Genomic DNA, 25,971 nt, shown 5'->3' with positions numbered 1-25,971 from the left:
GTGATCAGAGAAATGAGTCTGAAGTAGTGATAACTCGAGCTCATCTAAAGCTGGAAAATGAGAGAAGAAAATTTTGGAGGGCAGTGCAGGTCATAGTCAGGCAGCAGCCTTGCTGTGCTTCCTGCTGCCTGGCAGGACAATGTGCGTGGCAACCGAGCAGGCATAAAAATTCAGAATCATTCTCTCTTTCTTTCCTTTAAACCAAATAATAGGAAAAGTTCGTATCAGTTAAAACATAAAAAGACACCCTTGCCTCCACCAACTCTGCCCTTCTTCCATAAGCTGCGCCCAGTTGAGGGGACCAGCCTAGGAAGGTGGCAGCCCTGCAGCTGCCCTTACCAAGTTGGGGAATCGTTCCTTCAGCCAACATTCATTGTGTGCAGTTTTTTGTGCCACTAAGGAGGGTTTTCTGCCCATCCAGGTTTTGTAAATGCTCCTACAGTTCCTTACAGAAACTTCCAGAAATTTTTAAATATTTCACTGGCCCATTTTCTGTTTTGGAACAGAGACAGGAATAAGCAGCAGGTGGTTTCAATGACATTTTAGTTCGTTTCTTGTTTGGTAAAGGGTGACTATCTCTGCATCCTCTGCTCAAGCTCCTTGAATTTGTAGAAAGCATGCACTGCAGCAATGGGTAGTTTAAAGTAAAACAAAACCACGTTTGCTGGATTTTACGTATATTTTTTTTAGAGCAGAAATGAAATCAATATTACGCTTGCTACTGTAAACTCCCTCTGATAATTTTCAATTATTATTTAAATACATTTCAGGCTATGGTTCATCAGTGTTCTCAAACTTACCAGGAAAGTATGAATGTATGTAGCAGAAGATCAGGTTCGAGAACCACCTAAGGAACCTGCAGGTGCACAAGTCCATGGGACATGATGAGATGCATCTGCGGGTCCTGAGGGAACTGGTGGATGAAGTGGCTAAGCCACTATCCATCATACGTGAGAAGTCGTGGCGGTCCGGGGAAGTCCCTGCTGACTGGAAAACGGAAAACATAACCCCCATTTTTAAAAAAGACAGACCCAGGGAACTACAGGCCAGTCAGTCTCACCTCTGTGCCTGGCAAGATCATGGAGGGGATCCTCCTGGAAACTATGATAGAGCACATGGAAAATAAGAAGGTGATTTGTGACAGCCAACATGGCTTCACTGAGGCCAAATCATGCCTGACAAATTTGGTGGTCTTCTACGACGGGGTTACAGTGTTGGTGGATAAGGGAAGAGCAACTGGTGTCATCGACCTGGACTTGTGCAAAGTGTTTGACACTGACCTGCACAATGTCCTTGTCTCTAAATTGGAGAGACGTGGATTTGATGGAAGGACCACTCGGTGGATAATGAATTGGCTGGATGGTCGCACTCAAACAGTTGCGGTCAATGGCTCGATGTCCAAGTGGAGACCAGTGCTTAGTGGCGCTCCTCAGGGGTCGGTATTGGGGTTGGCACCATTTAACATCTTTGTTGGCAACATGGACAGTGGGGTTGAGTGCATGAAACTCAGCAACTTTGCCGACAACGCCAAGCTGTGTGGTGCGGTTGACATGCTGGAGGGAAGGGATGCCATCCAGAGGGACCTTGGCAGGCTTGAGAGGTGGGCCTGCGTGAACCTCGTGAAGTTCAACAAGGCCAAGTGCAAGCTCCTGCACGTGGGTTGGAGCAATCCCAAGCACAAATACAGGCTGGGCGATGAGTGGATTGAGAGCAGCCCTGCGGAGGAGGACATGGGGGTATGAGTGGATGAAAAACTGAATATAAGCCAGCAATGTGCACTCGCAGCCCAGAAAGTCAATTGTTTTCTGGGCTGCATCAAAAGCAGTGTGACCAGCAGGTTGAGGGAGGGGATTCTGCCCCTTTACTCTGCTCTGGTGAGACCCCACCTGGAGTATTGCTTTCAGCTCTGAGGGCCCCAAAATAAGAAGGACATGGACCCGTTGAGGCGAGTCCAGAGGAGGACCATGAAAACGATCAGAGGGCTGGAGCAGCTCCCCTGTGAGGAAAGGCTGAGAGTTGGGGTCGTTGAGCCTGGAGAAGAGAATGCTCCGGGGAGACCTTATAGCAGCCTGCCAGTACTTCAAGGGGGCCTACAGGAAAGATGGGGAGGGACTTTTTACAAGGGCGTGTAGTGATAAGACAAGGGGTAATGGCTTTAAACTGAAAGAGGGTAGATTTAGATTAGATGTAAGGAAGAAGGTCTTCACCGTGAGGGTGGTGAGGCACTGGCGCAGGTTGCCCAGAGAGGTTGTGGCTGCCCCATCCCTGGCAGTGTTCAAGGCCAGGTTGGATGGGGCTTTGAGCAACCTGGTCTGGTGGAAGGTGTCCCTGCCCACGGCATGGGGGTTGGAACTAGGTGATCTTTACGGTCCCTTCCAACCCAAACTGTTCTATGATTCTATTACAGAGATTGGCTTATACTTTCTCTCACACTTTATAATAAAGTGAGTGACATTCAGAAAGTGTGCATGGGAGGGAATAAGGAAGGCATTTTATTTATTTCTCCTGCTAGCTTTTTTTATGCAATTCCTTAAATATTTTTTTAAATTATTAATATCAACAAACTGAATAGAGACATTTCTCAAGTACCTTTACATACAGTTTCACTGCTGCATATCAAATATACAGAGGAGGTGAATTTGTTCGTCAGCTGTGCTAGCCTTCATTTAAGCAGTCTGGCCTTCGTGCCACGAGAGCAAATATTGCATCACATTTCTGGCCAAACTCATTTTCGAATTTAAAAGCCATAAAGATAAATGGGAAAATGGCAGAATCTTTATTTCCCCAGCTCAGAAATCAACTAGTTTGTTTGTGAAGTAATAATCCTTTTCAGACCTGTTACCAAGTCTTACTTTGGTGCAATCATAAAAGCAGTCTTCTCCATGATATTTTCAGCTATGCCTCATTCAAGGTTTTATTCTATTAATGCCAAGCTAATCTGATTATAACTGAGCTGCATTTTCTGGAAATCATTTAGTACACCTATTCACAGCATCTATAACATTGACTTCAAACCCTTTTGTAAGGTAATTTTTGTGTTGCAGTAGTGGGATAGGTAATTAGAACCTGCTCTAGTAAGCATTGTGTCATACTATTTTCAATGGTGTGAGAACGATACCTGAAGGTGTAATTGCCCTTATGTTTTTATGGATTCTTTTAAGATCAAAGCTATCAATTATGAGAGACAAAGACATTTAGACAATAAGAACAAGCATATACATCAAGCAAAGTCAGGCAAAGGTAAATCTGAAATTGCTTCAACTTGCAAGAGGAAACTTTTAATGTTTATACTAATATACTACTTAAAAATCATTTAAAAAAACCCAACCATAAAATTATGGAGAAGGATCGTGCGTTTCTCCGAGATGATTATGCAAAGCTAGATTGTCTCTCTGAACCACTACATCAGCTTGTGTTACTGTTAGACTTGATTTCTGATTGTACAACTAGCCAAAAATTCACCCCCTGCCTCCGTAAATGTAGAGTCTAGCTAGGCAACAATCGCATACTATGCAATTAAAGCCTTATGTAAATTAAGCTTTATGTAAAATAAGAGGAATTAATTTGTGTGAAACTCAGGATTAAGATATTTGGTTGTAAAAAGAAATTAATAAAGATGATGAATACAATCAAAAGACTGTTTTCATGATAACATATCAGATTTTTAAAAAGACACAAAAAAGAAGAAAAAATCTCCCTCTCCCTGGTTTTTCTTTTTTTTTTTTTTAAAAAGTTGGTCAGTGTTGTGCATATTCTTTCCTTTCTTTCCTTCCTGCATTGTTATGAGTATGCAGTAATAAAGAGTTCTTAATCTTTACGTAGTAAAAGTTTTAAAAATAAAAGTGTTTTCTGGAAGCCTGAAGTGTTGAAACACAAAGTATCATTTTGTACGAAAAATATGAAATAGTAGTGTGGTTTTGCTTTATTTCAGTTTAAATGTTTTTGCACGTGAATGGTTTGTATTTTCAATTAAAAAAAATGAAAGGTGATTTTTTTTTTTTTTCTTTTTTGATAACCTGACTTTCTGGAAGAATTTAGTTTAATATTTACTGTCATCATTCTAAAAAGAATTTGAATTTTTAGCATTTGCTCTAAGCTTCTTATGCAGGAACTGCATATAAATCTCAACATAATTATGCCCATGCCATCATAGAAGTGTTTGATTAAAATTAATCCATGTTGCTCATATTAAGTTGATGTCATTATTTTTTGTAACAAATTCTTCTTAGTAAATTTGGGGTTGGGGGGATTATCAATTAAACTGTTCTTGTACCATAGCTACGAATCTCACGTAGAGTACTGTATGGAGTAACTTCAGGAGATAACAGCTCTGTGAATAATGGCCACCAGTTCTCCGCCTTGGGGAGCAAACCAGTCTTAGAATTCACACAGCCACCGTTCGAGGGCAAGGCAGAGAAATGTATTTTTGCTTTTTGCTGTCTATGGGCAGGTGTGACAAGTGATCCTCTAGTCATTCTAGCTAGTTCTCTACTGATGTTGTTTTAGAAACAGCTGCCTGTATAGGTGCCTCCTTAAATATTGCAGTGTTTGAAGAACCATAAAGGTTCTCGGGCACTTGGAGTCTTACAGTGTGACCAGACTATAAGCCCAAAGTCCTCTGTTACACTGAGTATGCTTTACCCTGCTGTGCTCCACACAAAGGAGGGCAGGAAGTTTAAATTCTTGCTTCCCAGGTATTTTCAGTGGAAATAAATGCCTGATGCCATCTGTAGAATAAATATGATGTGAACACTGGTCATGTGACTTTTTATCTCCCTGAATCAATTTTTGATCTACACAAGAAACATTACAAAATAAGTTATTTTTCATTCCAGTAGGAGAGACTCCCCTGAATGGACTTTAAGGGCAAAACTTTAGAAAGAGTGGATTTAAATTTACATTTCAGCTTCACTTATAGGTTCATTCAACTGTGAATGATGGGGGAAAACTGCAAATGTAAAGGAATGTCTATTAATGGTAAGGCACAGGTGCTAGGATTACTTGAATGGTAATAAATTTACATTGCAAATGTGATAAATCTGCTGCAGTTCTAATGCTACTGTAATGACTATCAGCTGCAAGCATGAGGACAGAAGAAAGCTGTTAAATGCATACTCAGTGCATGGAAAATGTACTCTCTCAGCAGTTTATGTACTGCTTGATATTCATTTATGAGGGCTTCTCTTCACACAGGAACTTTCACTTCTATAGAAATTTACTTTGCAATGTTTTATTTGTAAATGACACTATTTGGTTATTAAGGCTGAATACCTACTCGTTAAGCTTCTCGGTAATACGAACATGTATGGGAGTTGTGCAGGGTACTTTTCATTCTCAAGTTACTTTTTGTCAGCTCTTTCTTTTCTAGCAGTTTCCTGCACTGCAGCAAAGTCACTGCTGACAAAGCACAAGTCAACAATACCAGTGCAAATGGGAATCTAAGAGATGGCTGATATCCGTAGTACCAAATTCAGTGGTGCATCTTCAGATAATTGTTTTGTTTTACCTTTCATGTGTGATGTTTAGCAATCAAGAGAGAAGGAAAATAAATGCGCAACATGCTTGAAAATCAGTCCTGTGCAGTCAGCGGAGCTACGCTACTGCGGTTTCCAAATGGCTTGTATAACATGAGGTTTCCTATACTACTGACTGAAATGTTGGGTCCTTTAGTAAAGACAGCTGGGATATGACTTTTTTGATATTTTGTATGAAATTACCTGCTCCAAATGAGCAGAGAGGCAGCCATCTGTGCACCGTGGGAGCACATACGCTTAGCATGTATGTGGATGCTGGGGCAGTAACGAAGCGAGAGGCGTCTTAATTTTCCTACCCTACTTGCAACTATGGAAGCATCCTCCTCACCAGAGAGCCAGGACGGAGGTGCAGCAGAGCTCAAGGGCTGGGTATCGGTGGGGTCCCACCGCATCCTCGCAGAGCTGGCGGATGGTCCCCTCTCCTTTCGTCTTCTGAGCTCCTGCTGGCCTCTCGAGGGCAGCAGCTCCCTCGCACACCCCAGGTTGGAGGTGTCATCTTGGTGGTGGGGAAGCAGGAGGCCTTGGAGGAAGGTGTGCTCTGGCAAGTGGTGGTCACTCGCCCTCTCCGCCAGGCAGAAAGTTTTCAGCCTAGCCAGGGTATTGGTTTATGTGGCTTGGTCTACCCCTGCTGTGTGTGTGTTCATTATTAATGTCCGTAAGCTGGAATCTCTTAATGTTTGCCCCCAAATAACTTACTCCTATGTGCGGATAGTATTGATCCTTCTAAGTTTTGGACTTTCAGAAAAGTGTGATTGCTCAGCCTCTCTGGCTTATAGATAGAAAAGTTTATGTGCAGCATGGCCTTTTCTCACACTAAAACCAGCGGGTTAAGCATCAAAGCAAGAAGCCTGGTTACCCTACTTCTAAGTCCAGCAGTTTATGACCGTGTATTTGTTTTAAGGCTAACCTTTAAGTTTAAGGCTCCTGCTGCAGCTGACTGCGTTGGGTTTGCGCCAGAGCAGAGATTCCCCTGCAGCCCGTGGGGAAGACCGTGGTGAGGCAGGCTGTCCCCCTGCAGCCCCGGGAGGTCCACGGGGGAGCAGATCTCCCCCTGCAGCCCGGGGAGAGAGGAGCCCACGCTGAAGCAGGGGGATGCCTGAAGGAGGCTGTGACCCTGCGGGAAGCCCGCGCTGGAGCAGGCTCCTGGTAGGACCTGTGGCCCTGTGGAGAGAGGAGCCCATGCTGGAGCAGGTTTGCTGGCAGGACTTGTGACCCTGTGGGGGGACCCATGCTGGAGCGGTCTGTGCCTGAAGGACTGCAGCCCGGGGAAGGGACCCACGCTGGAGCAGGGGAAGAGTGTGAGGAGTCCTGCCCCTGAGGAGGAAGGAACGGCAGAAACAATGTGATCTCCCTGTCTTTATCTCGACCCACAAGCCTTTCATTATATTTTCTCTCCCCTGTCCAGCTGAGGAGGGGAGTGATAGAGCAGCTTTGGTGGGCACCACTGTAGTAGCTGATAACCATGCAGTCTGTGTGACAGTGATGAAGAGATCACACCCCAACATGCAGGTAGCTTTCTGATTTTTTTTTTTTTTTTTTTTCCCCCCCTAGTTCACAGCGGTTGTAGCTTTAATGGTTTCTAGCTGGTCTGGTTGCTTTTTGCTGTGAATTTTCTCTTTGGTCTTTAAGCCACAGTGCATAGAAACAAGGATTCAGGCAGTGTGGATGGGACTCTGGTGGTTGACTGGTCCAATGCCCTGCTTGTATCAGGGGTAACTTCTAGGTTAGATCCATGTGTTGCATCTGTTTGAGTTTTGTAATACAGCTTTGTATTTCAAAACTGTTGTCCTTAAACCTCCTTCTCGTTCCACTTCAAAATCCAGGTTGCTTAAGGACTAGGGATGAGATGACAGAAACGCCTCTTTCGTCCCTTCTGCAGGGTTGGCTTGCTCGGCATTGTTATGAAAATGAGAGGTTGTGACCTTTCCCCTTCATAGGAAATGAAAGAGATATAAAGATATGGTATGCCAGTGGCTAGAGCTTATAGTGAAATACTTAATGTTACGGCAAATTATTTGCTTAGTGGACACATTTTATCACTCCAAAGTAAATGAAATCAGTGGTTTGAAATGCTTATAAAGTAACGTATTTCTCCAGGTAGGGAAGATGAAATAGAAAAAGGCAACACCACACTTATCAGCTCTTTTATAGATCGGAAAAAAAAAAAATCTGTTAATATTGAAAATAATGAACGCTTTCAGTATAGAAGTCTTTCCCAGTTCTAAATTTCTTCTTCACTTCAAAAGGGTAATTCGTTGTATTCACCCAGGCCCCAGTTCTACACTGAGTAAAATAGCATTGAATGGTTGTTCTAATGTTGTTCAATGTTTATTAAGTCTATTAAAAACTGATGTTATTGTTTGATAGCCTTGTTTTAATAAAGCCCACGTGGTTTGGACAAATTAATTTTGGAAAAGTAGACAGTAATACCTTAGTTGACACTTTTGCAAGGATTTTACAGGCTAGGTTAATTAAAAATATGAGCGTATAGCTACTGTGTTTCCCCCACATCTTTACCATGCTTTAAAATAACAGAGATGATAGTGCTCCAGAGTGATCTTGCTATTTTACCACTCTCAGAGGCTTCCCATAATATCCTTCACAATATGGGCCTCAAATTTCCTTTATAAATATTATATAATAAGGTCTGGAGTCTTGTGATACTAGTATTTCCCTGATAGTAAAAGCTGAGTTTTATCTGAGAACACTTCTTCATTTAGAGAAAACTGTGCTTTTTATCTCAGAAAAATAAAATGGCACTGTGCACTTCCAAGTAGGAGATTATAAAGAACAGAATAATGAACTTGTAGAAGTTCACAATGTGGCTCATTGAAGCTTTTTCAATTTAAAGGTGAGGTTTTGTGAAAACAAATGATGTTTTGGGAAATACTAAGGGGAAGTGGGGGTAAGATTTCAGTCACTCTGAGAAGTTTCCCTGTGAAAGTAGCCCTTTCCTTGTGAGCTGCTCATGGACAGTGCAAGCACAAGCTCACAACCTACTTCTATGTCCAAGTGCAGAAGTACTTTTGTGTTTTCTTGTGTAGTGATTTACATGTGGGTGACCTCTGATTTGTACAGTGGACCCAATTTTAGACCAAAGATCACGGTCTATATGCTTTATTTACAATGAACACAGTGATTTGAAGCCACGCTTTTGGTAGTTAAAATCAGACTCCTGACATGCCGCTGAGAAGGGGTGGGTTAAGCTCTTTGCCTTTGAGATACTGCAGGTTAATACGATGGCCCTTAGGTCAGACTGTGGTGAACGCAGAGAATGCCAAGCACTAGGCAGTGCAATGGCAGATTAAAGAAGTATTTCTACTATAGCCATAATCCTATTGCAAATACAATTTCACAAGAAGGCAGATCATCTCAATTTTGATGATACTGTATGGATCAAAGGAAATGAAGGAAACATATTGTAGACAACTGTCATTGCATCATATTAGAATATTCTTATTCTCTACACCAGTGACTATATGAATTTTTTCTTTAAACTTCTGGAACTCCCCCTCTCAGTGGAAAACCAATAGGATTGCATGCAATTCAACATTTTTTCCTTAGTACAGCCAGATATATTTCTTGAAGCTTCTGTTAAGGTTTATTAAAAGAAGCCAAAAATATTTTAATCAGCCATGAAAGGTTTTGCTCATTATTCAAAAATTGTCTAGACTCATTATCTGTTGCTTTTTTTAATCCCATGGTTTCCTCGATGGGGAGTCCAGATCATATTTCTTTCACTACCACCATCAAAAAGGTTGTCTTAACATAAATCTTTGTTTACAATAATATCTAGTAAATCAAGGCAAACAATTAACATTTTCATAAAAAATAGAATTAGAAGTGAATATCTCACAAAATTAAGTCTAACAGCATTTTGAACAGAATGTATGAAGAAGAGGTTTTTCATTCTCCAAGTTTTATTGTACTTATTTTTAGGCGCACTGTGCCTGTTCAGTGCAAGTTTGTAAGCAATGCCTTGAGCAAGGATCAGAGTTCAGGACTGCTTAATGCCCCAAAGGTACATCAAATGCCGAGGCATAGATTCCATCTTTCTTATTCTTGTCTCTGACTCTTCAATTCTTGCTAAGTTATGACATTGCCTCAACAGGAAGGGCAGGTTGGTTCTCCTGCCAAGAAGAGTCTACTCTGATAGAGTTGGAGCAGATTGTGAGACAGAGTGATTTCTAGGACCACCTTCAGTTTCTTCTGTTTGTGGCAAAGAAATGAACACCACTCTTGAAGTTCTGTGTAGAACAGTGACCTTGTCCTAAAATATAAAAAATAGGAAGTACTATGCAAGTGTTGAGATTTCATATCGGCAATCTTATTAATTATAGTTTGACTATGTTGCTTCCCTTTGGACACAGAAAGGCATGAACATCAGCTTTGTATCAACTTCTTGTTTCGTATGTTGGTGGATTTACTTATATCTGTGAGCAGTAGAGATTTTTTTTTCCTTTTTAATAAAAGCTCAGATTCCTAAACCCAAGGTGCACTCACATCAAAATCAAAACCAAAGTGCTCAAATCGCATCCTGAACCTGACCAAGTGTGACTCTAATTTTTAAATATGTAAACTTGACAAAGAAGAATTAATGAATACTTTTATTTGCATATAAATACCATCTGTCACATAAAGTTCACAGTACTAGTTCTCCAGGAAGAAGCAAAGAGTAGGGAATGGGGAGTTGAAGAAAGTAGGCTGTAATGAAAAGGCTTTGGGAGCATGCTTTAGCTCACCTCAGCTGCCTTAACCTGCAGCTGTAGTAGATTTGTCCTTATTTATTTACATTCAGGAACACAGAATTCTGTAAAAAGTGATTGATTTCCTTTTAACCTGAAAACTGTCTGGTGTGAGGACTTCTTTTTCTGTTCTGTTTTGATTGTACAGCTAGTTCAGTCAATGTCTGGGTTCCCTAGGTACTACTGAAGTAGAAGTAAATAATCATTATAAGAATGATTAAATTATTACCATTTCTTGTCAAAGCTTTTAGTGAAAGAATGGCTCTGTACGTGATTTAAATATGATAATGATCCTAAGAAGGGGCTAAGAAATGCAAAAATAGTAGATGATACAAGAGTAAAGACTGGAAGGAATTTTAGTATTACCACCCATATTGGGAGAACAAACATGAACTGTTCATGTATCTTATTTCAAAACTAATTTCACTTAAGGTAAAACAAATAAACATATAGTTCTAGGTGTCATTAGGGACAGCTCGATGAAAACAGCTGTGTAGCATTTAGCAATAGGTAGGAAAGTGCCATCACATCTAGAGAAGGAGAATACAGGGGAGATGTTAGAGAATAAAAAATGGTTAAATCATTTGGATTAAGGAAGTTGTATGGAATACTGACTTCAGTTTTGCTTACCCTATTTCTTTCCTGCTTCTCCTCCCCTCAAAAAAAAAAAAAAAAGTATGATTGAAACCCACAGGGTCAACTATAATTCTCATAGAAGGTGGGCTCATGTAAACTAAAATCTGGATGAGGTGAAATTAGTTGAAATTCTGTTTAGGTCAGAGGAAAGAATGCTGGAGACAGGAGATGGGGGCATCAATTAGTAGCTATTGTGGAAAAGAAGGTCAGGCAGATACTTCTATTCACTCCCTTTTAATAGGACACAAAAAGAAATTGAATTATGAGAGACACGAAAGTGTTTAAAAAGAAATCCTTTTATACAGTGTATATAATTAACCTGAGGAACTTGGTGCTGTAATGTGTTGGTAGAGAAAGGAAGTTTAGTAGGGCTAAAATTAGACTTTCATGGGGATAATAAGGACAACCAGGATTCAAAATATTGCTGAAAATAGTTCAGGGGATGGAGATTTTTTTGCTTTGGGACACAAGAGGAGCACTAGGTGATGTGTTTAAGAAGTCTCCTCGTGCACAGTTTATCCCACGCTGCGTTCTTGTGTGGTTTACTATAAGCTGGAAAGCATGGAAACGTGATGCTGGTTGTTGGTGGAGATGGGATGCTTAATCTCTCATGGACCACAATCCTTTTCTGGTGATACTACCCCTCTTCTAGATCTAGGTAGAAAGTTGTTTGGGATCTAAGAATATCAATTTACAGTTCTGTTCAGGTATATTAAAAAAAAAAGGGGCGGGGGGGGCTGGAAGAGATCAGAAGGTCATCTTGTACATCACCTTACCTCAATACAGTATCAAAACTACCTAAATCATACCTGACAGGTGTTTGTAAACACTTCCAGCGAGAGATTTTACAATCTTCACTTGTAATCCGGTGCTTCAGTCTCCTCACTGTTCAGGGAATTTCTTTCCTAATGTCTAACCAAATTATATTGCAATTCTACTACATTTTAACTGGCTTACAATTACCCTTAATTTGTAGAACTTGCCTTAGAATGAATGCCATAGTTCAGACTGACTCTTTAAAGAAAATAAATAAATAGAAAACAAACAAAAAAGGCAGCAAAGCTTACTCATTGAAAAGGTAATGTAAATACGAACAGAGTGAAAAGCTATTCAGTGTTGTCTTACTCTGAATGCTATTCTGAGGAATGTCAGGTTTGCCCATCCCACTCCAAAAAGGATTAACTCTGGGACAAACATTAATGATTTTAAAATCAGTGGTGATGACCTGTTTCACTGCTTACGGACATGGCAGAAACAAGCAACCAGTGTGCTAGTCTACAGTCTCCTCAGTGCTTTTCTGTGTGAGAAGTCCTAACTGGCTCTATATATTTGCTAAAATTTCTGCACATCCTCTACCTACTTTTTAGGTTATATTTTCAGTATGAAGTTCTGTAGAACACTGAAAATTAAAAATGTGGCAATATCCTAAGTTGAAAATTGAATATCAAGCTACATATTAAAATGAATATTGTTAGAGGCAATACTATTTTTCATATTTGATTCAGTAGGGATCTAGGGGGTTTACGCAACAACAGCACAGAATTCAGTGAGTTCGTCCCAGGTCCCATATTTGAATGTACAATGATATTGTAGGTTTTGATTGTAGCTGGTGACATGAAATGTAGAAAAGCTATATGACACATGGAATAGGGAGCAAAATGCACAAATCAAGTTACCTAAAAATTAGTGGTTTTTATTAAATAGGGGAAAACCTATTTAGTTTAGTTGGTCAAAATCTGTCACTGCAGTAACCTGGGTTGCAAATTCAGCAAAGGTACGTGGTCATGTCGCTGTTACTGTGCCTCTGTTACAGAGGGGTGATTTCTGCTGAAGGGGGTAATTGGAGTCTTGAGAGAATTTGGAAAGCTGACAGTCCTTCCTACAGCCACAAAGAGTGGGAATCACCCATTTTTCTATTTATGCTTCTCTATATAAATATTTTCAATGTGGGTCTTGCTTTCCGGAGTCTTACTTGGTGAGAGGCTCAAGCAAAACATGACTTTTTGATAAGATGCTTGCTGACATGATGAAAGAGAGTGAATTCTGCTCCTGCTCCACATAGTTGTCCTTGCTGATGATTTAATCTCTTACTACCTCAGCTTTGAGCTTGTTACAATAAGGACACAAATTCTGATTCTAATCTGTTAATCACTTTACCTTCCTGAAAGATAAAACTATCAGGACAGGAGCTGCCTTTTCACAGATTTACACCTGGAGTTCTTCCAGAATGGGTCCCAGTTTCTGCTAGATCCTAGATGCTACAATGATAGAAGCGGTGGTAGGTATTTAAAATAAAACACGTTTTAGGTGTTTTATGGCTGTTGTGTTTTCCAGTAATGATAACTTTAAGGCACAAGCTATTTGCTGTTTCTGGACATGGGAGAAAGGAGCTCAAATTCTCACAGTATGGAAAACTCTCAGCTCTAGATTCCTAAGCTGCAGAAAATGTTATTCCTGCTGCAGTTTAACTAGAGTAAAGAGGACAAAAAACCCCAACATAAAAAACCCAACAGAAACCCAATCCTTTTACTTCCATGTATTTGCAAGGAAGAATTTGAGAGTGAAATGATGACAAATTAATGGTGCTTGTATAGCTAGTGCAGTATTTTATTGCACAGCCTGCTGTTCTGCTCTGAGATCAGCCATTTAGAGTAAACGTGTTTGATACTGCTTGCCCACAATGCTACCAGAATCTGTACTGAGAAACAGAAAATGCATTAGGGAGCTATGTGTTTTCCAGCTGGGGTATGAATCATACTTGCAGGACTTGTGTTTCTAAAAAGAATTCAAAACCAAGCTATGACAAAGAAAGTGAGAAACCATAACACAAGTCTTTAGCTCCTAGATCTTGTGAATTTCAGGTTCTGAGCAGATTCTTGCATCAATACAAAGATTACCAGCATTTAGCTGTAGTTGGTTCGTATATCGCTTGCTTCAGTCTCTGCTTTCACATTCCTGAATCAGAATGTGCGGTCTTCCTAGCTGAACTTCTATGATTCTGTACTTCACAGCAATTATCATCCCTGACATCGTATCTGAAGAAAAGATGCTCATCTCGGAAGACTGATAGGAAGTGAAATGCAATCTGTCATATTTAAGTCAGGTCTTTGATAATAACCCATTCTAATAAGGACAAAGTAAGTCCATTGCTTTCAGTTCCTAACCTCATGTCTTTGTAATTTACATCATAATTGGCACATTATCAACAATATCACCTGAGTATCTCTGGACTTCACAGGCTTTTGGAGAGCTAATTAGCTGGAGAGAACTACTCCAAGTCAACTTGGAAGAATGGGATGCAGCTGCATATGCACACATATTTAATGCGCAGCGTGTTCTTTTTTTAGTTAGATTTTATATGCAAGGCGTTTAAGGATTGACAGGGAAGGGGAGGGTCTGTGAAGGTCTGCAAGTTTCTCGTGAGTGTAGCTTAGTGTGGTATTCATGCTCTGTGCCAAAACCTGTGTTATCAGTTGCATGAGTTTGCTGCCCCGTTGTTCATGTGGTGGTTGCATTCGTCCTTTGCTCCTTCAAAACAAGCACACAAGATACCCAAGTGCTGCTCTGTGCATGATATCATGAATGTCAAACCCCATTCCTTCTATGCCTCGCCTATCAAGAGGGTCCTTGATAGGGTGGCATCTGCTAGAAGCCCTCTCCTGGTGGATCCAATCAGTAGATAGGTCTTTTGCTAAAAATATTAGTTGCACCTTTAGTTCCAAATAGCATCAACTGCGGGGTCAAGGAGGCTTCGAGAAAGGCCAGCCATCCCCTTTGTTGTTGTGGTGAGGACTGATCGCTTAAGCCGGTGGCGACTTCCAAAAAGCACATTCTCAGCTTGGAGTAGGTGTGGCTGGAAATGTTAGCCAGACTGTAGCCTTAGTGAGTCCTGGTGGAATGAAAAAGGTGGTTGTCAGTGAAAAAGCTTCCAGATGAGATTAAAAAAAAAAAGCTCAGGTAGCCATCCAGTATTTTTGTACTGTTGCTCCAGATTAAATGTCCAAAAAGAGTGTTTCCATAGAGAAGTACTAATCTAGATGTTAGGTAAGATTCAGAGAAAGTTTGGGGTTTTTTTTTGGTTTTATGTCTTTTAAATTGTTGAAAGAAACCAGTGACTCCAGAAAGTCCTGGGCCTTCTCAAGTTCCACCTTTAACCAACATGAAGGGACTGGAGTTACAAATCAATGCGTGGTTTTGCAATAACATCATAAAAATATGAACAGACTTGTGGTAATACTTGTTTTGATTAGACAGCTTTCATCTATGTGTTGATTTACTGCTTTACATTGATCTACTGTTCACTTGAAAATCACCATCGTAGAGCTGACTTGAAATAAGCAGTGCAAGTGTTTTGTGCATCCTAAACAAAAACAGTTCAGTGACTCTGGATTTAGGATTTCTGTCACTTCTTTCATGCTATCTTCCCCCCAGCAGAAGCAAAGAGAGGCTCTTGAAGGAACTTTACATTTTGACAAGCAATCTAAGCTATTACCCTACCTGAAAAGTGATGGGAAGATGGGTGTGGGAAACTTGTTTTCCTTTTAAGTAAGTGTGAATGTCAGGAATGCTCTTGATAGTTGACAAAAGGCAGTCAGTCAAAGCAGTGGTTGGAGTTGCTAAAAGTCATCATAAATTGGTGAGTAGAGCTGGCTTTATTTCAGTTGTGAAAATAATGTAAAGCTGTTGTCGTCTTTAGAAGGTAAAGGCCAGCTAGAGGATGTGTTGCTTTTGTCTGCTATATGGACTGTTTGCATAAATACCTATTTCCAAAGAACATTAAAATTCAGCTAACTAAACAGTATGTGATAAGTTCTGAATTCTGGTAGTGTCAGTGCAGGTGGAGTGGCTGTATTATGCCACAGGTGAAGAAAAAACATGTTTAAGGAGATTCTCTGAAGTCTGAGTTTAGTCAATATAATTTATTACTGAGCCCTCTATTCTTTACAGAGCAGAGAAAATAATCAAATTCTACACAATGTGTAGGTTAATGAAAAACTTTGTAAAGACTTCTGTTCATCTGGGAATGTTTTTTCTTTTGGTAAGTATTGATTTCACTGAAAAACCTATTAAAATTAAACTACTTCTTAAAAAATTAGAAAAAAAACAGGAGGAAAAAAAAGGAAAATTGGCAACAATGTTGTTTGTTGGCCCAAATACTTGGATTGACCTAAAATTTCCCATCAAGTTGTTATATTTATTTTTTCCCCCTTTTTCACGTTGGTTCAATCACCAGCAGCAATGACTAAATTTCCCGTTAATTCTGTAGCACGTTTCCATAGAGGTTGTCTCCCTTTTTGTGAAAGAGTATAGATTATCCTTTTATAAAATCTGTTTGTGTGATAATGGGGAAACCAAAACGTTATTTTGACTTCATTTCTCGTGTATAATATGGCTAGGGGAGCTATCTTATTTTCTATGCAACGTTCACCTTTTACATTTCTAAGGTCTGGTGGTCTGAGGATGATCATATTTTGCATTATGCTTTTTTATATTAAAAAAAGTAAAGTGAGAATTTACAAATAATATTCAAGGGAAAATGGATTGTATCCATTAAGAGCTGTTTCTGTAGAGGAAAAACTATAGTTGCAGAATCTACTTCTGCTGAAAATAGACGACTTTTTTTTTTTTTCTCAGAATGCTAACTATTTAGTAAAGACTGCATTTTTCTTCTTATGTAGAGATTTGGGGTTTTTTTTCCCATGTTCATTTAAACCATGCGGGGATGCCAGCTGATCACAAACACAAAGTAAATAATCGTAATATTTTGTTTCTTGCGTTACCAGGGATACTGTATTTCCTGTTTCGTTGGTACTTCAATTTCCTTTTCTTCCTCAACTTGTTAGTTGACTTCCTGTTACTTTCTGAAGTTTTCCACAGGAAAGTTTAACTGCACACAGAAGCTTGTTTCGGACTAGTTGATTAACGCAGGTATAGAAGATTTAGAGGATCCAATTCCAATTAAACAAGGTGAAGTGATTTTCATACAATGTTTTCAACCAGAGAGCTATAAGACAGCATCATATATAGCTCTGGGGGTATGAAACCTTCCTCATTCATATTTATTAGATGCATCTGGCACTTCCTTATAATTTATATGCAGTAAATTTCTATAATAAATACTAAATATACATACCACACATTTACTATCCTGCTATTATGTCTTTTTGATAATTTAGTAGTAGATATGCTTTGCATTTCAAGTATTTTCTTATCCTGACTTTGTATAACTATGAGTGGAACCGTGTCTTAGTATGATTACTAATTGCTTAGGAAAACATTCCTCTTGGTATTCATGAAATCAGAAGGAGCTTTTTGGTTTTGCTATGTGTGTTAGAAGCTGCATAATGATGTGGTAAAAAAGATAAGAAAAACAAAATAATAAACAGTACCATATAAACTTTTTTAAAATGTATTGGATCTGAGGGAAGAGTTAAGCTTTAGTACTTGGGAAACCTATTATAGAGTGTTTGCTAGCCAGTCTTTATTAGTGTGGCTTATTATACCACAGACTCCCTGCATGACCTTGTTTGAGATGCTCATTGCTGGAGCTTGCTGGCTTTACCTGTTGGGTATCCTGTGTACTTATTGAAGAGACTGACTCTGCCCCTGCTCGCTTCTTGCCCAGCCTGCTGCGAAGAGATGGACGCTCGCGTCCAGGCACAGGTCACCCTGAGGAGCGGTCTCCCCGCATCTCCCTCCTGTGTTGTTCTTGCAGAGAAATCATCGCACAGGAATGCGTTTCAGAAGCTGTGGTTTACTCCACCGTTGAGAGATGTGTCTCAGTGTAGTAGTTGCTTTGGTTCCACAGAAAGGACCGCTATGTTTGCCATTGTCACGCTCAGCCCAGCCTTCACGCCGTGAACGTGTCATCGGTGCCCCTCAGGACAGGTCGTGGTCAAGCAGAAATGTTGTCCGTTCTTCCCACGGGAAAGACTCGTTAGCAAAGAACTGGGAGTTCAGGGGGCACGCTGGTCCTGCCTGGTGCGGCCCTGAGCGCAGCCGTGGTGCGGCCCTGCGGCAGGGAGGGGAGGCTTCTGCTTCTTCCCAAACGTGCTTTGGACAGTGCAGGCAGAGTAGATAGCACTGTACGGACCAAATAAAACCGCTGCTGGAAAACGAGAGAGGGAAGGAAGAAACAGTATTGCTTTGAGCAGTGCTAAAACCTAGCTAGCTCTCCCTTTCTTTTCAAAAATGAAAAAGCAGTGCTAATGATGGCAGCAAGCTCACTTTCTGAGTGCTTTTCTATTACGTGGTGTCTGAAAAAAATCTGGTTAAGACTAGCAGGTGGAATCTGCCTGCTGTTGTGTGAGCCCCATCAGTGATACTAATTCATCATCCTTTTATTTTTGTTCTGCATGCATCAATAAGTCTGGCAGTAATAAGAAATTATTACAGAAAAGCATAGTGTTGGTAATGCTGTTATCATCCTGATCTCCAGTGAACCGGAATCCCAGTGTCACGTTGGTCTCCCTTCTCCTCTGAAATAGCTATTCAAGAAGTTGATGCTGATGACATGTTCAGGTTAAGCACAGTCGTATATCAGGAGCTCACCCTTTGCTAGAATGAGCAGGAGCTTAATTTGAAAACAAATGGAACAGGGGACATAGAGTAGCTCTTAAAAGATGACAGAATAACTGAAATGTGTCCGCAACACGTCTAGGGAAGTGGAACAGAGGAAAAAATTGAAATCATAAATACACCGGGTGCAGACACTGATTACTCAAAGGAAGATCTTGAAAACAAAGCATCAGATTGAATTCTTAGATTCATGCTGCCAGGGTGTAGAAAGGTAGTGGGTGGGGGTGCCATCAAGTTTGTTCTTACCACCCTTCTTGATGCTGAAATGTATGTTACCTGAATTATTAAAAGAGCCTTGTATTGCAGGAATGGAAGGGTATTATTTTGGGCCCTGCCAATTCATGCTTCTGCCACTGATTCTGTTCCTATCATGCAGGAAGTTTGGCTTCAATTCTCCGGTCTGGTAAATAGATGGAGCCTCATAAAGGGAATTTGTTACTGATCAAAAGTTATAAAACTGTTTTGTGAATCGGCATGCTCGCAACATAAGGAATAATTTGTTTTAATATCAACTGGCAGGAATGTACCAGTTGTTAATTGCTAGATATCTTAAAATTGCTAAGACTTTGAGTTTGGGGATGTGTGTGTGTCTGGGTGTTTTGGGGTGGTGAGCTTTTTTGTTTGTTTTTGGGTTGCTTTTATTTTTTGAAACAAACAGTTCCCTCTCCTGCACCCCATCCAAATAAACCAGCCAAACTTCAGCACGCTGGTGCCTATCCACAAGAATTACGATGTCATGGATTTACCCTGCTGTATTGCTCTCAGTGGATACTGTTTATCAATTTAGTAAGAATGAAAGCAAACCAAAAATAACTGATAGGCTTTAAGATGAACACGGATTTTTGCATTATAACACTTTAATACCTAATTTTGCAACTTTGATTATGAAAATTCATCTTTCCTAACTTTAATGCTGAGATTTTGCTGTAAAATTACATCCAGATTTGAATGAAGGGGATTTTTTTTTTTCTTCAATTGGTGATGTATACAGTTTTTGTGCTTCTTGAGTGGTTTTATGAAAAAAAGAAAAATGAGACGTGAGTATTTATTAAAAGTTTCAGATTTTGTAATGAGTATTGCCAACTGGTCTGTATGCAGAACTCTTGGGAATATGCTGTATATCCCAATAAGGTGAGAAACATATCAAAATAACGGTGCTTTAGCCAGTGTAAGAACATTAAGCCTCTGGAAGTGCACGAAAGCATTGATGAATGTTGCTTACTGCGGGAGAGACAAATGTTTGCACTTTGAGACGTGCCTCTTGTCTCAAATGCACATAACATGTAGCGTAATATAATGTGTTTCATTCTGGTCCACAGAATCATTCATAATTGAGATTCATTCTGAAAACCTTGTGTTATCTCGGGAGGAAAGCTTCTGTTGGAAAGCTAGTGTACACTTACAGCAAAGCATATTTATTTTTTATATTATGGCCCTCGGAGTGCAGCATGTTCAAACCTCTTATTCTATCCTACTGTAGGTAGTCTTCAAGGCAACTTGTCTTTTTCCTCTAAATTTCTCATCTTTTAAATTTGTTTATTTCTCATGTCCAGGGAGGCACCATCATTGTTTTTATAATAGTTCTTTTTATGTTTTTAACCAGATGGCAGAGATATGTTTTTGAGGTGACTTGTGCAGTCATCAAGTCCCATTGTGGCCTTAGGAGGGAGTTGTAAATGTGTTCAAAACACTGACCACAAGGTGTGCCTAAAAATGCAGCAGAAGAATATGTTCATTTGTCCATTTAGTCTTCTACATTCAATTTGGAGTGCAGTTGCTGCTGTTGTGCTATTTTATCTTTGTCTTCTGCAATCATCTCTGTCATCTTAATTGTTTTCTAAGAAGCCTCTGTTTTAAATCTTCAAAATGTATTTTTTCCACTTCAACTTTCTTCATTGAATGTTCTTGTCGTGGGTGAGTCTTATTAGTGCTTATAGGCATCTCAAATATCGCAATTTTTGATCCGTTATTTCTGGTCCCAAATGGCTTTAGTTTTGCTTTTTCTTGCAGCATTTTTCCTGGCAATCAGATGCTAAAAATTTCTTTAAAACAGCAGTTTATGAAGATCTGGTTGGAGGATCTCATTAAGTCCGCAGTTTGCAGCTCTGCATAGTGAATTTGTCTTTATATTTTATAGAATATGCAGACTTTAGTATCCAGAGGTTTTCTTTTTGTCTAGCTGGATTTAGCATTACAAAGGTTTATCTGTTCATTGCTATTCTGACCTTAATGTCATTGCCCATTCCATCCATTTTATTCTTTTTGTTGCCAAGACACCTGAAGTACTGAATTTCTTTATCTTTTCTCATTGATCAGGTTTCTTGTTCTGCATCAGTGTTCAGTGTTTAAGGGGTGGATTTTGGATGGGGACAGGGAGGATTGATTGTGGGTTTTTTGTTTTGTTTCTTTGGTGGTTTTTTTTGTTTTTTTTGTCTTTTTTTCTAGTCCAACATACCTGGTGTAAGGCATCCCTGCTGGTACTTGTAGTTGCCTTATATATATTTAAATATTACTTATTTCCTAACCTTTCATATAATCCTGTTAACATTTTTTCTGAAATTCCCTAATAGCCCAGGAATTTCTCTAAATTTGTTCCATAAATTCTGTGAAAGCCTTTCTGAAAGTCTATGAAGTCTATACAGAAATAAATGCCATTCATTCTTTTTTATTGTGACAATGAAGTAGGTATTTGATCTTTGTATTTCCTCTCTGAATCTTGTCTGTCGTTGTAAATTTGTATCTGGTACTTTCTTTACTTTAACTGAAGGTGTAGTCTAAAATAATATATTTAATTACTATAGCTGACTTGCGATCAATGGAATTTCTGTCTAGATATTGTGTTGGTTAAGATCTCTCATCTCTGACAGCTTTATTATCCGAGAATTTTCCTTCCCATATAATGTTTTTCCTTTCCTTATACTGTTAACCAGATTTTTATCGAAATGTCCATTATATCCTTCAGAAGTGACTAAGAGTTTACAATCAGAAGTATTTCCTCAGGTTGTTCAGTTTCCACTCTTTAACCATGCAGTGGTCTTCTCCACTTCCTTTCTGCTACCAAATCTGATTTAATCTCCAGATACCTCTGCTGAGTTTAGCCACACTGTTCTGCCAGGTACCTCTTGGTTAACTTTTATTCTCTAGGAATGCAGTTGTTCAGGTATCTTTCCTAATTTTCCTTTGTGGTCCTGTACTTATCCCCTTATGTTTGTTTTCATCCATGACTACCATTTTGAACTGAGGAAGACCCTGTAATCGGCCATTTACCTATAGCATCTCTTAATTTCTATCTAGTATTTTTTGACTTTGTAATTTTTGTCATTCTTTTCTCGAAGTATTGATTAAATAAATATTAGCTTCATTTACAGCGCTCTCCCACTTTCTGCTGTCCTCTGACAGCCATTTTCTTTTCTTTTTCAGCATTTCTCTAGACTTTTCTTTATTTAGCTCTGTTTGCCTCTTACTATACTGTACTATATGGTCTTAATCTGCATGTTTTAGACTGATACAGGGTTGCAAATAAATGCTATATGTAAAGTTGTCTGTTTATGCTGTTACAATGCATATATCTTTGGGTTTGAGTTCTCTAAAACCCTGGTTTGCATCAAAATTCTGGAGCATTCACTGTTCATTTTTATGCTGTGCCAAAGCTATCAAGCTGTCTAAGGTTATATCTATCTATCTATCTAGGTATACGTTCATATATACATGCCTAAAGCCATATGCAAATAACATCTACATACATAAAAGCTTTGGATATAGCCTAGCCATTAACAGATAAAAAACATTGACTACTGTGAACATATGGCAACTCCTGGCTTCTGCAATAATCTGCATTTAATTCCAAAGCATGAACTTTCAGCGGACCTCACACATATGGCAGATCAAGTTCTGCCGCCTTCACTGAGTCCCAAGTACTACTGATTTTAGTGGAACGTGGAAAACGGTGGTATGTGGATGAAGATCCAATTCAGATTCTAATCTTTATCTGGGAAGGGTATTTTACGTAGTGCAGGACAACCAGAGATTGCTCTGCTAGTGCATTAAAGAACTTGGAAGTGGAAAGAATAAACCTGTATCAGCTGCTTCTGTGCAGCCCACGGTACTCGGGGCCTGACTTGATCATCACCCTGCTATCTTTCTTGCTATAAATTGATCCTCTGGGTATTTTTAGTGTCGAAAGAATAACCAATGACTTCAGTGAGGGTATGACAATTCGGATAAGTTTATATTATCCCAGTAGAGACATGAGGTAGTTGACAAACACGTTAGAATGATGTGACAGAAATTTCTTCTCCCAAAAGTTAATGTATTTCTAGCTAGCAATCCACAGTCTGCAAAAGACAAACTTGGTTCCGTCAAATTAAAGTGCTGTAATTGAAATGAATCTTACTAGTATGTTTTTCTGTACTCCATCCCTGAAATGCTGCTTTGCTGCAACGTTGGATGCATTCAAAAGGAGAATTGATTAAGCCTCTCAAGTAAATTACTTTCAGCTGAGTTGCTTATGGGAGACACATTCTTGCCCTGACCTCAAAGCATTCTCATCTAAAAATGTGAGGTCTGTGCAAGACATTAAAAAAATCTTGTAGGACAAATGAATCCTGTATCATTTCAAATATGTTCTTCAGCTACGTTTTTAGCAAACACTTAAAGCTCAGTGTCTGCATTACCATTTATATTTCATTAGCACCTAAAGGCCTCAAGTGAAGTCAGGTCTGGAAGCATTTGGGAAATAGAAATACAGGATAATATACTACGCTAGTCCCAAACATCTGGAAGTAGAAAGGGGGACAGTGGCACACTGACTTGTGAAGGACCACGCAGCAGATCCCTGCCACCAGAGTACAGGTTCCCTGAATCCCCGTGCGATGCCTTGTTTGCTAGGACGTGTTAATGCTAACACATCCCAGACGTGGAAGAAACAGAGTTTTGGTGAAGTTGAACACAGGTGCCATAAAAATTTGCCCCCCCCCCCCCCCCCCCCCCCCCCCGTGACTTTTTTAATTTTGTGCTACTGGGAAAGCAATTTCCTAATGTTGTATAGGGCTCCCAAGGGTTGGACACTCAAGAAGTATCATAGCTATTGTAATTTTAGTTAAGTGGATCAACTAAACAGTTATAACCCATAAGTAGTTCCCTATTCTGTCGTTCAGGAGACAGCATCGTGGCCATTTTTAACACCTCCTTTCTTGAGGAAAAGCTGGACACTTTTTTGCATATATACTGTATTGTATGTAACCAGTAAGTACTAAGAGCATGTAAATGTCTTTATTATAAATAGATCTTTCTTCGTTAACCAGCTACCCACAAAATTTGAAGTGTGCTTTATCTGAACCTGTTAAAACCTGGAGTGATGACTAAATACCTGTGGAACAGTATGGTGTGGAGCATATGTAAAATTCTAGTGATGGGGGAACTTCATTTGGTTCCTGTTTGTGCCACTTTGAGAATTAGAGAAAAAAATTCTAATTTTTGCCCCATTCTAGGCTTCTCTTGGAGCTATTTGAAAAAAAGGAACAAAACCTCTTCTTGTGCTTCAGCATCTCACGTTTGCTTTGTGGGTGTTTTGTTTAATGAGGTCATGCATCATGTTTCTGATAAAGTGTTCCCTTGAGCAAGTCAGAGGAAGCATCTTCATCCCCTGTATGAGGAGAGAGGCTAAAAGGAAGAGGGTGAAATTGGATGCTGTGAAATTCAAATTCTCCTTGGGGCTGTCAGGAGTGCAGGGGGTCATACTTGTGTCAAATGGGCAACTGGGGAGACCCGTAAGGAAAATGCTATTGAGATTAGCTACCTGTTTTCTGAGAATATTTTTGGACTTGTTGAAGTTGTAACAGAGGTTTGGGAAAATTATTCCTAAAACGTGACAAAATTAGAAAATGTCGCACTAAATAACAATGTTAATGATGTTAAATAATGATAATTGGGGGGGGCCCTTGCCCTCCCCCTCCACCCGCAAATACTAATTCTTTAGGGATTTTAGTGCTATTCTGTCAGTCCTTTCTAACCTTCTTTTGAAGAAATGACAGTGTTATCCTATTCAGAATAGGAAACAGTATTTCTTGGACAACTTCAAAGCTATTTGTTGCATGATATTTTGGGGAAAAATTAAAGGATGAAAATGTGCCTGACTGCACAACTCATTGGAATTCCTGTTTATCAAAGTTGCTTCTGGATGCGCTGAAACAACAGGGAGCTCAAACCACAGGATTGTTTTAAACCATGCTGGAGATGCTATAGCTGTTTTACTTGCATATCAATTTCAAGTCCAGAAAATTTTCTGTTATCGCTTAGAAAATTGCAAGAAGTGAATGAGGAAGAGATTACCTTTGTTTCCCATCTAAATATATAGAAATAAAGTAGTAATACCCATTAAAAACACACTATGAATAGTTGATGGAATTTGCGAAGCCAGGTGTTGTGCAACATTATACCAGCCTGTTAAAGTGGTTTTCCTTTAAAAAGTGTAACTGGGGACTTAGTTTTATTCTAATTTCTGCATAATCTTTTAGCTGCCTGTTCACATGCAGACTTATGCTGGCTAGCTGATACTGAGAAACTCAAGAATAATTATTTTTATCTTTTTAGATGTCAAAGGAAATGCTTCCTTATACATCCTCATGTACCTAAAATTAAACGTGAATGGGGGCTGGGGGGTGGTGATAAATTTATCTTTTCTTTTTTCTTTCTTTTGTATCTTAAGATAAATTGTTGAGGTCTGTGGTGAGTACTTCACTGAGCCCACAGTCTGAGTGTTGAATAGGATTTTATCATGCGATGATAATATAGGGGTTGTGTTGCTGAGTTTCATAATATGAGTAGCTCGGTTGGTAAGTCATTGTTTCAAAGACCCACAGTACTCTGGAGAGCATTGCAGGTACATGAGTAGAGTGCTCAATTTTATGTCTAGATCTCCAAGTCTGCTGGAGGATATGTAAAATAACTATTAGGCAGACTGCAGCCAATTCATTAGTTATGTGATGAGCAGCCTTCGCTGAATTATATAGAGAAGCAGAAACGTGTGGCTTCCTATCCTAAGAAATGGTAATACGTGTAGTAGCGGCCATATTCCTGACCTGAATGGAGGTTAGGAAGGTGAAGCTTCTCCTCTGCTGTGTGGCAAGGTGTCACTGGTCATGCCACCATTTGAAGGAGGGCAATTAGGTGCTGTGGCATTTGATATAACTATTGTAGTCGTCTTAGGGGAAAAAAGCACTTTAATGTTAACCTTGTCCTGCTGTAAATGTCTCCTCGTGGTAAGAGTCAAGTGTAAATATTGAAGTCAGCATGAGAAATGTTTTGGTTTTACATCAAGGTGAAAAGGTCTAAAAGGACAGTGGTCAAAAGAAATCAGCAAGGCTCTTTTTTGATAGGCAATGGAGCTTTAAACTAATCAAACTTTCTTATTACAGCGGCGTTGGAAACTATGATACATCACGAGATAAGTTTGAGTGTGGCATCTGAACCACAAAATA

Source organism: Harpia harpyja, chromosome 5, assembly GCF_026419915.1.
Source record: "Harpia harpyja isolate bHarHar1 chromosome 5, bHarHar1 primary haplotype, whole genome shotgun sequence".
Lineage (NCBI taxonomy): Eukaryota > Metazoa > Chordata > Aves > Accipitriformes > Accipitridae > Harpia > Harpia harpyja.
Note: the sequence above shows the minus strand (reverse complement) of the source record.